The sequence below is a fragment of the Heteronotia binoei genome, chromosome 21, assembly GCF_032191835.1.
Source record: "Heteronotia binoei isolate CCM8104 ecotype False Entrance Well chromosome 21, APGP_CSIRO_Hbin_v1, whole genome shotgun sequence".
NCBI classification, from domain to species: Eukaryota; Metazoa; Chordata; class Lepidosauria; order Squamata; family Gekkonidae; genus Heteronotia; species Heteronotia binoei.
In genome coordinates this window covers 87,590,989-87,603,119 of record NC_083243.1, presented here as the reverse complement: position 1 = coordinate 87,603,119, position 12,131 = coordinate 87,590,989, and the positions used below count along the sequence as shown (strand labels likewise).

At 43.3% G+C, this 12,131-nt stretch overlaps 1 protein-coding gene across 4 annotated transcripts in view; it reads right to left on the bottom strand.

The window, feature by feature from the left end:
* Positions 1 to 12,131, bottom strand: part of SLC8A3 (solute carrier family 8 member A3) — a 314,593-nt gene that overhangs the window by 24,257 nt on the left and 278,205 nt on the right. The window lies entirely within an intron of this gene.

Here is a 12,131-nt window from a genome sequence, read left to right as displayed (position 1 = left end):
ATGAGTTATTTTAAATGACAGGTGTCAATGCCAAAAGGTGGGTGCTAAAAATGGATGCTATTTGTTGTAGTCAGATATTGCATGAAACATTCACGGAGCTTTAGCCAATCAATTGTTCTGCCCTGCAAACATTATCTTTTAGAATTGCTGTGTGAAGAAATAAAAGCAATGTCTAAAGAAAAGGTTTATGGGGAGGTTATAGAATTCAAAAACTGGTTGAAAATGGCAAACTGATTGTTTACCCTTTTTTTAAAATGCAATTTTAATTGTTTCTCCTCCCCTCAATTGTGTTTTCTACATTGCAGGTTTTCGTAGGGAATAATCCAGCAAACTTGAATGTGTGCTGGATTGTAGTCACAGTGATTCTAACATTTCTGAGGGCTTTTCAACTGACATGTGGCTAGCATATTTTGTAGATAGATGAACTCAATTTCATGTGTTGTGACATTATCATGTTTGATGTTTCCCTGCCAGCACCCGCCAATGAAGTGGCATGAGGGCAGGGAAACATGCAACATGAAGATGTTGCAACAGAGGCTAAGTGATCCCACATTTAACAGGGGAGAGTAAATGAGTTTGACACACTCCCTTCACCTCAGCATCCCAATGCTGTGTGCAACATGCAGTGTCCCCACCCAGAAGATCATCTTGTAAACTGATAACACCCTTGCAGAAAAGTCAAAAGTGTAAAAGGATTTGCTTGAGCAGGATGACCCTGTACATTTTCAAACCACCCCCAGATCTTTTGCTAGTAGATGCCAAGATTTTATTTGAAAACAAGCCAAGATTTCAGAAAGAAAATACAAGCATTCAATACTGTGAACTGACCAAGGAAGAAACACTATTGCATGCAAAGCAGGTTTGTGTTTTTATGTTTCATGACAATGACCTAGTACTACCCATGCTGATTTTTTAGGGGAAGGAGAATCATCAAGTATTTCTTCTCTAATTAATACAAGAATAATTTTCAGAAAACGTCCATGTTTGTACATATTATCTGTGTTTTCAGTGAAGAAACAACACACATACACATCAAGCAAATATGTTTCTTCAGTGAAGAAACAACACACATACACATCAAGCAAATCAAGTGTATGTATGTGCGCACAGGCATGTCTTTTGACCTCATTCACATTGTAGCTTTTCTAGATGATTGCTAACATTTAACAAATGTGCAGGGAGGTGCAGGTTAGGGAATTTCATGTCTTGGGATGAAAGATGAAAAACTGCCCTCAATATAAAGGGTGAGAAAGGCAATGCCTGAGCTTTCAGGATAATGAGGGATAGCAAACCAAGATAGAAGAGCACATCAGAGACATTAGTGCCATGTGATGCTGCCTATAAGTGACCTAATACTAGATTTGGCTGTGGACCTGTATCAAAAGCTAGCTAACATAACACCAAATTTCAATAAAATAAATAGCTAGAAAACACAGAGACAAGGGGTGGTATTTGATTACAGAATTTCAAAAGTTCTTTATTTTCCCCAGATCATTTGGCTACTGTTTGGAAAGGCCAGATGTTTAAAATAGGCTTGCATATGGCCTGGCCCTTCCCCAAGGCCTCTAGGCCTTCCATGATATGGGAGACATCATCAGAGTACAATGGTTCCAGAAGTCTCTGTATTTATTGTACCCATCTGGTGCAGATTGGATCCTTCCCATACTCATCCATGGTCATCCAAGGGAAAATACATAATTCCAGCTGGGAGGGGTGTTGAAGACATTTAAGCATCTATGTTTGTTCATTAGCTCAGCAATGTCATCAATTGTGCAAAAGGTTCTATGGATCTGCATCCACTCTCTTAATATGGATCAACTCTACAACTCACCCTTCTTCCCATTGGGCCTTGCCTCCCTGTACCCCATCTCAGTAAAACTGGGATCTCTTCCACCAACCCAGTCCCTGTGGAAAGTAGTGCAAAGGAAGTGTTTTGATAGAGAACCTATAATCCACCCTTAGCTGTATGGAACTCCTGTGCATTACTGAGGAGGCCAGCTTTCCCACTTCAAGCAACTGCCTTCCATATTCTCATTAATAACTTCTCTCCTACTATTTCACTAAAGCAAAACATACAGTCTAGCATGTCTGAAACATTCTCTGCTAATGATAACAAGGGCTGAATGAAAACAAAATATGCAAGATAAATTCAATGTAATAGGTTCAACAAGCTGTCACAATTTGTTTGCACAATTTTGTGTTTTATATATTCTGCAAACAGTGAACACTCAGAATTTGTCTTTGCTAGTGATGGTATTTTGCTGTTAGAATAGGTTTCCAATAAACTGTCCTTGTCCATGGTGCTGATAAGTGCTAGTTGAATCAATGGAAAAGCAGATTGGAATGAAGGCCTGACTCATGCAAACATTTATTATGTAGGCATCTTGTGACAAAGCTGCTGCAGTTATTATTTCCAAGAGGTGCTTTCCAAGGTAGCCAGACTCATGAATACTTTGGTATGAGTCTGAATTGCAACTTTGCATTGTAGAAAATATTTTGAAATTTCTGTTGAGAAAAACGGTTGGGATAAAAATATATACAGTGGACTAGCTGGTCCCTGTGCCAGAAAAGAGAGGTCATCATATAAAAATACCCTTGAATAAACCACCAGCAACTCAATGGTTCCAGATAGGAAAGTCTGTCCCACCAACTTCCCATGGACTATTTAGAGTGCTGGTTGCCTTTTGGGGTCTGGCTCCTCGTATGTTCTTTACATGAAAACACAAAACTGGCTACAACTGAATGCATTCTATCTCTTGTTGATTATAGTGCTTCAAAGCTTGTCATAAAACACACTGCTGGAAAATGCAGTAAGGAATACTGGTATGCTGTGCAGTGAAAATCCTTGTTCCATTCTTCTTAACTGAACCCTAAGTTGCCACACACAGGAAAGAGAACTTAGAAGACAAGATTCTCTAGGTATGTTTTTGAGGATTCCTTAAAAGGGAACACAAAGATGCTTCACTTGATGGAGTTAATAAACCCTGCAGCAGACCTCATATTCTTCTCCAGAAATTATTCAGAGGCTAAGAATTCTGCACAAATTCCATATATCATTAAACGTTTCTGTCAGCCCAAAAGCCAGCACAAAGGCAGCACAGTTTTCCAAATATACATGGATCCCCACCACTTTAATCTATCACTGCAGCAGAAACATATCCATCCACTTTTTGAAGTCAACAATATCTTGTAGTGTCACAGCCAATCTCCCATGTCATATAGGCTCCCATGGAGTGCTCCAGGAAGGGAAAATCCTTTTTCAGCTGCTCTGCATGAATAAAAAAGCTCTTCACAAAAGAACAAATGCAGAAACTGGCTACTGCTATGTATGCTAGGATTATAATACTTTAATGCTTTTCTTTGTGTCAGATAGAGTTAGTGCGCAAAAACAGATGAGACTTCAGTAGTGTACATCCCTTAACACTTGGGCCATTATGGAAGAACTGTATGAAAATTTCAACGTGTTATAATATAAAAGAGAACTGTTTTAAAATGCTGTATAGGTGGTATATGACACCTAAAAAACTAGCAAAAATGAACAATCAAGCTTCAGATAGGTGTTGGAAATGTAAAAAATATGAAGGTTCTTTCTACCATATGTGGTGGGCTTGTGAAAAGGCGAAACAATTTTGGCATATGATTCAACAAGAGACTTTGAGAATCTTGGGCTATAATATTGAGAGAGCACCAGATGTCTTTCTGGTAGGATTACAAATGGAAAGCTTTCTGAAGCAAGACAGGACATTGTTGTGGTATTTGCTTTCAGCTGTGAGGACATTGTATGCGCAAATGTGGAAGCAAGATAAAATACAAAAAAAATGGGACTGGATCTTAAAGGTTCTTAATTGGAGTGAAATGGACAAACTTACTAGAATCTTAAAAGACTGCAACCTGGAGAAATTTAAAGAAGATTGGAATAAATTCCAAAACTATGTGGAGATACAATAGAAGGTGAAGAGCCATCTAGTGGTTTTTGATAATATTAACTGAACTTTAAAAGAGAAAAAGGACTGTGATTATTGAATATTGTTTTAGTAACGAAATATAAATAGCAGAGTTCATATAGTAAATTTATGTGAGTTAAGATAAGATTAAGCTTTGAATAATTTTTAGTAATGATTTAATGACTACGAAATTTATGTTTAATGTTTAACAAGTAATAATTGAATATTTAAAGTGCAAAGGAGAATAGATTATGGCTATCTGATTAAATGTGTAATATTGATGATTAAGTAGAAAGTATTAAGTAAAGGAATAAGAATAGTAGTTATATTGGAGTTAAGATAAAGTTAAGTGAATGATAATTTTTAGTTAAGATTCTATATATGGGGATTTTTGCTTTTAAAAGGTTTTTAATTTGTTTTGTATACTGGTGGAGGTCACAATTTGGAGGATGGGATGGGTGGGAAAATGTGTAATATATTAATGAACAATATTTAGATTCTGATAGTAGAATATTTTTCAGTATATTGCAAAATAAAAACTTTGTTATATAATAAAAACACTTTGGACTTCCGGTTTGAGTCACAGACAGAACTGCAGCCCTCTGAATAAGGGGGATTTTAAATCCTTTGTTCAGGGTAGTAAAGACCCCTCCGAGGGTCTCTGCTCACTAATCTCAGTTAGAGATTAGACCAGGATGACGCCAGAATACCTTTGTCATTGATCTCGGCTGAAAATTGGCAACTGAAGCTGCCTTTTGGAAGCCTGGAAGATCCGGCGGGAAGAGGGAGCGTCTTCTATTCATCTACAAAGGTTTAAAAGCCATAAATCTGGCTTAAGTCTGTCGGACCTCATTCTCTTGAAGGACTGATTTACGTTTTAAAGATCAGAAGGACCAAGGTGCAGGAACGTAGCTGCCAAGGTACTTTGATTTATATCTCCGCTCCAGGACGTTTCTAAGCTAATTTAAAAAACAGTGGGATCTAAAAATAGTCTGAACTGAGGCAAAATAAGGGGAAGATAGGAGTCTGCCAAATTTGGATTCTGTTAATCTAAAGGCTTCAATAGAATTTGAAAAAGAAGGAAATTGTTTTGAATACCTGTGGTTAATGACGCAGGCTCCTTGGTCTCTTGCTCTACACTGGCAATCAACATAACAAGCTCCAAAAACTGTGATATCTGGTGGATGAGAACGAAGCAATATGACCCAGGAAGCAGAGCTTGCTGGCCAATGAAATAAAGACTACAAAGACTACAAAGATCATGACAGTTGAACCAGGAAGGAGAAAAGACCAAGACCAAGAAGGTTCTCACTAGGAACTCTTTTTGACCATAGAGAAACAACAATCGCCATTTTGAAAGGTGGGAAAACTGCCAAATTTGTTAAAAATCAATACCTCAGCCTAGGAAGGTAGGAGAAAAATGAAAGTGGTTTTGTTTTAAACAGAAGGCTCTAAACTACTGGACTGAGTGTTGAATTTGGACTTGGAGACTTTTTAAGTTTTGGTGTGGTTTTTATGTCAGAAGGAAGAGTAACTCGTGCAAGGGCTCACTCCTTTGACAAGATGCAAAGCCAATTTGATGCTTTAGAAGCCAGGATCATGAAGGGTGTGGATAAAATGTTAATGTCCCTTAAAAAAAACTTTAAAAAGATATTGGAGATCTTAGAAAGGACCTTGAGGACTTTAAAGATGAATTGGGTATGGTCAAAGACAGAGTTAAAGGGGTTGAAGAAAAAGTGGATACACATGCTTCTATCCTGCTAAAACTCCAAGAGAAAGTTACAATTCATGATTGTAGATTAATGGAAACACAAGTGCGTCTGAGAGGACTACCTGAAGGGGAGGAGATGGATTTAACGGACTATACGGTGAAAATCATTGCTGAATGAAGAAGATCCTGAAAAATTCAGAAATATGTTGGAAAGTGCCTACAGAGTTAACTCAGCATATGCAAAAGACAAAGGCCTACCAAAAGACATTGTTATAAGTAAGTAAAGTAAATTTATTTTTGTATCCCACCCTCCCCCGCCGAGGCGGGCTCAGGGCGGCTCACAGACATGGAACAACCATGATTTGGATAAAATACAATCAAGACAAAACAAGTTAAAATACAATTAAGTTACATAGGTTAGTTAAAATAGATAAAATAGCTATTATAAATTAAAATTAAGTTAAGTTAAGGTGCTACAGTTCACAATCATATATAAGATGGCTAGATGGCTACAGGTCAGTTTAGCCGGGTTCTAACTTCAAAGCAAGCTGAAAGAGGATGGTTTTGCAAGCCCTGTGGAACTGATTCAGGTCCCGCAAGGCTCGCACCACCTCTGGAAGTTGATTCCACCATCGGGGGGCCATTGCTGAAAAGGCTTGCTCCCTCGTTGTCTTCAATCTAGCCTCTCTTGGCCCAGGGATTTTTAAAAGGTTTTGAGAACTAGATCTCAGTGCTCTCTGGGGAACATATGGGGAGAGGCGGTCCCTGAGGTAGGCAGGTCCTCGGCCATATAGAGCTTTAAAGGTAATAACAGCACCTTATAACGAACATGGTACACAACCGGCAGCCAGTGCAGGTCCCGCAGCTCAGGCTGCAGGTGTTCCCACCGAGGTAGTCCCACCAACAGCCTGGCCGCTGCATTCTGCACTACCTGAAGTTTCCGTGTTCGGTATAAGGGCAGCCCCATGTAGAGGGCATTACAGTAGTCTAGTCTCGAGGTGACCGTTGCGTGGATCACAGTTGCTAGGTCGCTGCGTTCCAAGAAGGGAGCCAGCTGCCTTGGCCTCCTAACATGGAAAAAGGCAGATCTAGCAGTGGCAGCTATCTGGGCCTCCATTGATAAGGAGGATTCCAGTAGCACTCCCAGGCTTTTGACTCTGCGCACCGGTATCAGTGGCGCACCGTCAAAAGCCGGTAGGGTGATCTCCCCTCCCAGCCCGCCGCGGCCCACGCAAAGGACCTCAGTCTTCGCCGGATTCAACTTCAGCCCACTCAGCCTGAGCCAGTCAGCCACGGCTTGTAACGCCCGGTCCCGATTTATAGGGGCATCGCCAGTCCGGCCGTCCATCAATAGATAGAGCTGGGTATCATCAGTGTACTGATGACAACCAAGCCCATACCTCCATGCAATCTGGGCAAGGGGGCGCATATAGATGTTGAACAACATCGGGGAGAGGACTGCCCCCTGAGGCACCCCACAATGAAGTGGGTGTCTCTGAGACAGCTGCCCCCCGATTGCCACCCTTTGTCCCCGACCTTCAAGGAAGGAGGAGAGCCACTGTAAGGCTAGCCCCCGAATTGCTGCATCGGCGAGGCGGCGGGTCAGCAGCCGATGATCGACCATATCGAACGCAGCCGATAGGTCTAGCAGCAGCAATATTGCCGAGCCGCCTTGATCTAGTTGCCGCCGGAGGTCATCCATGAGGGCGACCAAGACTGTCTCTGTCTCATGGCCCGGGCAAAAGCCAGACTGGCATGGGTCCAGGGTGGAAGCGTCATCCAAAAAATCCTGTAACTGCAATGCCACAGCCCTCTCAATAATTTTGCCCAAAAAGGGCAAGTTTGAGGCCGGTCAGTAGTGTGCCAATTCGGCCGGGTCTGATGTAGCTTTTTTCAGGAGGGGGCGGACCACTGCCTCTTTCAGGGGTGTTGGAAAAGCACCCTCTGAGAGAGATCGATTTATGATGTCCCGTATAGGACATCTTAACTCCTCCTGGCAAGCCTTAATTAGCCAGGAGGGGCATGGGTCCAGATCGCAAGTTGTGGATTGTGCGGTGCCAAGAATTTTGTCAACTTCCTCCAAGCTGAGCGGGTCGAAGCAATCCAGAGTTAAATCAGAAGACACATTGGGCCTCGAGTTCACTTACTGCATCTAAATTGGCAGGGCAGTCGCGGCGGAGCGATTGGACCTTATCTGCAAAAAACTTCGCAAAAGCCTCGCAGCCAATCTCCAATTCCTTAACATTTGAATTGCCCTGTGGCAATGTAGTGAGATTCCGAATTATTCTAAATAGTTGAGCTGGGCGCGAATTTGCAGATGCAATCTTAGCCGCAAAGTATGTTTTCTTTGCGGTCTTGATTGCCATCTCATAGGACTTCATAAACTTCCTATAAGATGTTCTAGTCGCTTCGTCGTGGGTACGCCGCCATTGCCTCTCTAGCCGTCTAAGACCTTGTTTCAGCTGGCGTAATTCCGGGGTATACCATGGGGCCAGCCTAGTCTGAGGTCGCAGAGGGCGTCGAGGTGCGATCTCTTCTATGGCCCTAGAGAGCCGGCTATTCCAGGTCTCAACCAGGCCATTGAGAGAGTCGCCAGAGGGCCAGGGATCCCGCAGGGCCATTAGGAACCGTTCCGAGTCCATTTGGCTCTGCGGGCGAGCCATAATAGGCTCTTCACCTAAACAGGTTTGGGGAGGCATATCTACATGGGCCTTGAGGGCGAAGTGGTCCGAACATGGCACCGCCTCTGTGGTTATATCGCTCACTGTAACCCCGGCCGCAAAGATCAGGTCCAACATGTGCTCCGCCTGGTGAGTGGGGGTTGCAACAAATTGAGAGAATCCTAGCGTCGCCATGGAAGACACTAGGTCCGTCGCCTGACTGGAGGACTATAAGACTAAGGTCCAAAGATACAGCAGGAAAAATTCTCAACCAAGGTTTCCAAAAAGCTTGGATAATAGGAGGGAGCAAAGTCAAAATAATGAAAGAGCTACCAAGACAAGTGATCAATGACATGAAGAAGTACAAGAGGTTAACAGAGAAGCTTTGTGCGGAGGGTACAAGATACAGATGGATACTACCTGAAGGTCTTGGCTTTGAACAATGTGGAAAAAGGATTACAATAAAGAATGAACAAGAGATGTATAGCTTTTTTGAAGAGAATAAAGACGCTGCACCATAATGGAGTACAAGTTACTATCTTGGAACATAAATGGACTAAATTCACCAAAAAAAAGAAAAGCATAATTTCATTGGATTAAAAAGCAAAAATGTAACATAATTTGTCTACAGGAAGTTCATATACAACAAAAGGATTACAAATTTTTGTGGAATAAAAATTTGGGATTGGAATTTTTTTCGTTGGCAGAACAAAAGAAAAGAGGGGTAGTCTTTTATATTAAAGAACATTTAGAACCAAAATTGATATTTAAAGACAAAGAAGGAAGATATATTGCAGTGGAAGTGATGATGGAAGCAAAAAAAAGTTGTTATTAGGATTATATGCGCCCAGTGGAGCGAAAGACAAGTTCTTTAAAGACATTAATCGGCAATTAGATGAAATGTCATATGATCAGATTTTGATGATGGGTGACTTCAATGGGACAATACAAAACAATATAGATAGATCAAGCCAAAAGAAAAATGACAAAGAAGGAAAACTACCAAACTCTTTCTTTGAGTTGGTTAAACAAGAAAATTTGGAAGATATTTGGAGAAAATTTAACCCTGAAGTAAAAGACTATACCTTTTTTTCAGCAAGACATAATTCTTTTTCCAGATATGTTATGGGGCTCCAAAAGCCTGGGCCTCATAACTAAAAAAGTGGAGATTCCACCAAAGGTTTGTGCAGATCATAATCCAATATGTTGGACTACAAAATTGCAAAAGAAAACAAAAAGATGGAGAATTAATGAGGACCTACTACAAGACAAAGACACTGTGACATTTCTAGAAAAGGAAACTGCAGCGTTTTTTCAAATAAATGAGACTGATGATGTGGAATTTCAGACAGTTTGGGACACTTATAAAGCAGTAATGAGAGGATTATTAATTACATTGAATAATAAAGATAAGAGGGCCAAAACACTTGGGCCATCAAGATACAAAAATAAAAATTTCATCTAAGAAACTTCAAAGCAGAATGAAAGCCAAAGAGAGGTCTTGAATTAAGATATTTCGGCCCCCACCCAGCCGAGCAGCCGAGCGGACACTTAGGCTGGGGGCCGTTCATTGCCTCCCTGGAAGGAGGAGACAGTGGACTCTTCCTTCAGTGGGTGGGGGGCAGGGGCGGCCTTATAAGGCTGGCCCCGCCTCCCGTGGCGCAGTTCTGAACCGTGCTCTCAGCCCTATCAACCACACATTAGCTGTGCGGTCTGTGTGGCCCTGAGCGTGTGTTTGTTTTTGGCATGTTTTACACACACTGCAGTAGCGGCGTGAGGAGCCACGGCCCAGCTGATTCCTCCCCTCTGCGGGGGCTAGCTTCCGCACATCGGGAGGAGCGGCGTGCATTGTGGGCGGAGTCCAGTTGTCCTCAGGAAAGGTTTAAGGGAGGAGTGGCTGCGGGTCTGGGAAAGTCCCTTGAGAGGCTGGGGCTCTGGGGGGGGGGACACCTCGGCTTGGTATATATAGGTTCCCTGGTTCGGCCCCCAGCATCTTTAGTTTAAATGAGTCCTTGAGTGTTGTGGGGAAATCGGCTGGGGAATCTGGAGAGTCGCTGCCAGTCTGAACGGGGAGCTTTTAATCTCTCCCCCCACCTCAGCTCATATTAGGCCTTACTAGGTGGCCCAGGATAGCTTTATTGGAGTGTAGCAGCTCTGTGGGAAATTGGGGGGTGTACCACCACCCCTGCTCATCTTTTGGTCCTTGTTTGATTGTTTAGGCTAGCCCAGTTTCATGAGACCCTGGAAGCCGGGAAAGGTTAGTCCTGGTATGGACTTTGATGAGAGACCACCAAGAAGGCCCAATGTAGGGCACTATATAAAGATAGGCAGTGGCAAAGCGTTTCGACCTGAATGGTCCGGGTTGGCCTGATCTCACCAATTCTCAGAAGCTAAGCTGGGTTGACCCTGGTTATTACTTGGATGGGAGACCACCAAGGAAGCTGGGGTTGCTATGTTGAGGCAAACCACTTTTATACTAAAGGTTGTGAACTGGGGCCGGGGTAGGTATAGTTGGTCAGAGCCCCCCCCCCGCCCCCGGTTTGCACGTTACTTCCTGTGCTCACGGGGCATTTATTAGGGGGTTGGGCATTTTGGCTGTAGGTTTAGCAACTGCATGGGGCCTAAGAAGGCCTCAGGGCGGCCCCATGTCAACATGGCTCATCCGCATAGTCAACATAGCTCAGTGGTAGAGCATCTGCTTGGTAGCAGAAGGTCCCTGGTTCAGTCCCTGGCATCTCCAAAAAAGGGTCCATGCAAATGACTGTGAAAAACTTCAGCTGAGTTGAGAGTGGAGAGCCACTGTCAGTCGGGGTAGACAATACTGACTTTGATGGACCAATGGTCTGATCCAGTATAAGGCAGCTTCATATGTTCACATGTTTAGGGCCTTTTTATGACACCAAATCAGTTCAGCAGTTCCCCTCCTTTTCTTGGCACCCAGGGTCAAGGGTAGTAAGGCATGCCAGTAGCGCAGGGGTTGCCGGGCCTTTAGCGGCAGGGAGCATGCTGCCATGGGGTAGGCAGAAAAACCGCCCTGGGATTTTATGTGTCAGATCCATCCATAAAGGCCTGTTGCGAGGATTAGTACAGGCCAGAGGGGGCCATCTTTCGTTAAAGGGCAACGAGGCCTTTTGGCTGAGTTAAGGCAAGGGCTAGAACATGTTCTCGGGTAGGTGGGGGCCAGTTGCCTAAGCAGAGGCTTGGCCCTGTCTGTGGTTGTTTATTGTTGGGAACATGTTGTGTGGAGTATTGGTGAGCTCCCGTGGCACTGCACCATTTGGGTGAATGGTGTCCCTGGGGTGACCGTTAAGCTGTATGGCTCAAGGTTGGCTCCAGGGAGCCTTGGAATCCCGTCACTTGGAATTGTCCACATCCTAGGCTGAACGGCTTGGGGGATGGTGGAGCGCAGGTGAATGGGATCTTGTGCCTGGCCAGCCGGGTTTGAGCCGTTGGGTTGGCTTCCACCCGGAGCCTGGGGCTCTCCCAGTTCCAGGTTAAGGAGGTGGTCTGGTTGACCCCTGGCTTAACCTGACTCCACTGTTTCCCCTTAACGTTTAAAGTAATAAAGTGGCCCTTTAATCCATATTTTGTTGTCTGTCTCGTTATCCTGACTGGGGTGGCAATTCACATTGACTTCTTTCAGATATGGTTATTTTTGATTTCAGATATGGAAGTAATGATACTTCATCCTGGTTAATTGTAACTGAGGTGAAGTGGATGGGAGAAATCTATTTGGCATAATTTATGCTCCACCTCTGCTTGGCTCTGAGGGCCAGCAATCCTGTTGTAGCTATTATGTAGATGCCACTAAATTAC